This window comes from Rhinopithecus bieti, unplaced genomic scaffold, assembly GCF_001698545.2.
Source record: "Rhinopithecus bieti isolate Rb0 unplaced genomic scaffold, ASM169854v2 scaffold_2888, whole genome shotgun sequence".
Lineage (NCBI taxonomy): Eukaryota > Metazoa > Chordata > Mammalia > Primates > Cercopithecidae > Rhinopithecus > Rhinopithecus bieti.
The window spans coordinates 2317509-2321287 of NW_016804209.1; the positions used below are offsets into that span (position 1 = coordinate 2317509).

Below are 3779 nucleotides of genomic sequence, written 5' to 3' on the forward strand. Positions count from 1 at the left end.
ACATGATATAAATGATGAATTGATGGGTGCTGACGAGTTGATGGGTGCAGCACACCAACATGGCACAAATATACATATGTAACAAACCTGCACGTTATGCACATGTACCCTAGAACTTAAAGTATAATAAAAAATAAAAATAAAAAAAAAAAGATCAGAGTAGGCATTTAACATACACAAATCTCAAAAATATTATGAAAGAAGCCAGAGACAAAAAACAGCATACTATATCTTTCCATTTAAATGAGAATCTAGTTCAGACAAAACCTTTGATGATAAAGGTTAAATCAGTGTTTGCTTCTCGGGGGAGGGGTGTTCCACTGTGAAATGGCATGAGGCAATTTTCTGGATTGACAGAAACAGTCTATGCTTGATAAGGATGTAGGTTTTAGGAGTATATGTCTGTCAAAACTGATGGAATAATTAGCGTTCCATTGTATGAAAATTATACCTTAATTTAGAAAATCATAGTATGAAGTTGTATATATTCATATAAACTAAGAAAAGGGAATATGCAAATAAAGTTATGTCAGGGCAGTGGAGCTACGGGCTGTTTTCTTTTCACTTAAAATTTTAATTTTCATACACTGTTCTAAAAAAAAAAAGAATTTTAAAACATCAAATGCCTAAAAATATTTATCAATTACCCAGGAAAACAGAAAGCATATTCTATTATTTTTCTATAGGAAACAGAAAAGAATCTCTACAATTATGGACTTTATACCTGGAGGCAACAAGAAAACACAAGAGACAGTCAAGATATCAACGTAGAGTATCAAACAATCACTGGACCAAGGGGACACTTTTAAGAGTTTCTGCAGAAGCAAAGTACCAGTGCTTCCATGAGGGGAGGGTGGCTCAGACAGTGGAAACACGTAGGCTGCTTTGGGTGCTGGCATGGTGAGAGTGAGAGGACAATGGGAAAGTCAGCGGATGCCGGGGACAGCGGGAGGCCACTAGATTCGGAAAGTGGAAAGCACAGACTCTACCTGGGTTTAGTGCTCCTGAGTTTATCACTTGTCCTCTTTCTTTGCAGTTCTTAATAGTTTGGGTACCTTGTCTCAACTTTCATAGAGAAGGTGAAGAAACATTACCCAATGGGAGAGTGACACTAACTCCCATCGCCCCACCCCTATTATTTTGGAGGGGAAAAGTGGGTGCTTTGATGACGGTGATAGTGACCGCTCTCTTTTCTTGAGTTGCTGTGATGGGCCAGGCACTACGCCACTGCTTTATATGCATTACTACTTTATTCAAGCCCCACAATAACCCAGCAAAATATACACTGATTTCATATCACCAGTGGAAAAAACCATACTCAAAGAAGTTAGGTAACATCCAACTAGGAGCGGATGGACAAAAACTTAGGCTTTGACTCCACACACCAAACTCTACTGGATCAGGACAATATTCTGATGAGGTCTCATTTCCACTTGAGTCTGAAGAGCCTATCGTTTGGGATTTCTGGTAATACTGAGTCTAATGACTATTCCTTTCTGTGGCATAGATGATGCCCTCACAAAACGGCCCCCGTGGTTAATGACTACACAGCTGTCAAGCTGCATACATCCTAATACCTATTATTTACTAGCAGTTAACACTTGGTGCTAGATGCTTCACAATGCATTACCTCATGTAATCCTCACAACCACCCTTGGGGCAGACGATCGGCACCGCCATTTTCACCGAGGATGAAATTGGGACGGAAGAGATACAAAGTGACTTGTCCTAAGTCCCTCAGTTACCACAGATGTGGCCCCGGACAGTGTGATAGCATGAGCCTAACCACTTGACTGCCTTCAAATTCAAAACTGGGTTCCCAACTTTGCTATGGAAACCTGTCTCAACTCATACTGAAACTAACAATCCACTGGTAGCTTTGAGAGTATTCTTTCTGGACCGCTTCATCACAAGTGTTTACAGCTTTCGCTTCCCTCCACTTACAGAACCAAAACCCTTCTCCAAGCAGAGAAGGGTTACCATCAGATGTATACCTGCTGCAACAGCAGCAATGACGCATTCCGTAAGAGGCCAGCATTGGGTGACTGAGGATCTGGACAGGCCACCCACTGTACCACACTCTGGAGGCAGCAGAAGCAGCGCACCAGGGCAGCCTCCTTATCACGGATACAAAGGTGACAGTGGGCACAGGCCGTTATGGCTATTTCCTGTCAGGCTACCTAACTCACTGGAGGTGCTGAACCCCTGGGCCCCAATTGCAGTTGATTAATTGTTCTGTCCACTAAAATGTAAAAACAGCATCCTTCATTCAAGCAGAGTGAATGGGCACAGTGTTCCATTCTCATTGCTGCCTTGTCTTGGGAGAGAGGCTGAAACGTGAACCTCTAGGTAGGCTCACCTCCACTTCCACTGGGTTATAATGAACTCTGAAACACACACACAAAAAGGCCTCTTTCCTGATCTTCTAACTCTCTGTTAATTACATTATTTAAGGCATGGACAAAAGCAAATTGGGTTGGTCATTTAGGTAATCCTAAGGGTGACTGTCAAGTAACACGGCAGAAACCCTGCGAAGTCTGAGAGCTGGGCTGTCTCTCAGCTGGGGTTTCCTTGAACTGCTTCACCACAACTCTCAAGTCTTTGGGATTCTGAAGTTTCCATCTGTCTTAAAATTACTTTTCCATAAAGAGGCCTTCATTTGCACAGCCTAAAATAAAGTCAGGACTGATGTCTTGGCTAGGTATTAAGAATCTGGATGGTTAGTCAGTGATTTGGCCTCACCTCCCACTAGAAGGGGAAAAGGGAACAGGAATGCAGAAAAGTCTTTAACAGAGTCTTGCTCTGTTGGCCAGGCTGGAGTGCAGTGGCACAATGACAGCTCACTACAGCCTCGAAGTCCTGGGCTCAAGCAGTCTTCTCACCTCAGACTCCTGAGTAACTGGGACAACAGGCACACACCACCATGCTTGGCTGATTTTTAAATTATTTTTTGTAGAGTCAGGGTCTTGCTATATTGCTCAAGCTAGTCTCAAACTACTGGCCTCAAGTGATCCTCCCACCTCAGCTTCCCAAAGCGCTGGGATTACAGGTGTCAGCTACCACACCCAGCCCAGAAAAAGTCCTGACCCCACACTCACTGCCCTTTGATTTTTGCTCTGGTGAAGGTGGGAGAATTAAGTGTTCAAATCCAGCAAATCAGGTTGGCAGTGTGGTCTTGTCCAAAAGAAAAATGGGCAGTTTCTCCTAGAATTGGGTGAGCACAATTTGCTTCTCTAGTTGTTACCTTGCATTATTCATACAACATACCTGGGCATATTTTGGTGGAGACTGTAACACACACAGAAAACCGCAAAGGGCAAGGAGATCAGTCCTAGAATGATCAGCTCGAGATCTGGCTGAAGCTGAAGCAGGAAGCTGATTCTCTAGGCTGAGGAGCCCAGGGCAGAAAGAGGAACCCCAAAGCGGTCAGTTCACTCCAAGATAGGAGTTGACATAGAAAAGGCAGTGTCAGCTGGGCACGGTGGCTCACACCTGTAATCCCAGTACTTTGGGAGGCTGAGGTCAGGAGATCGAGACCATCCTGGCCAACATGGCAAAACCCCATCTCTACTAAAAATACAAAAATGAGCTGGGCATGGTGGTGTGCGTCTGTAGTCCCAGCTACTTGGGAGGCTGAGGCAAAAGAATCGCTTGAACGCGGGAGGCAGAGATTGCAGTGAGCCGAGATTGCACCACTGCACTCCAGTCTGGCGACGGAGCAAGACTCCGTCTCAAAAAAAAAAAAAAAAAAAAAAGAGAGAGAAAAGAAAAGAGAAAAA

General features: G+C 44.0%; 1 protein-coding gene across 13 annotated transcripts in view; it reads right to left on the bottom strand.

Moving 5' to 3' along the window:
- The window catches only part of MTUS1 (microtubule associated scaffold protein 1), a 160410-nt gene that overhangs the window by 27115 nt on the left and 129516 nt on the right, over positions 1–3779 (bottom strand). The window lies entirely within an intron of this gene.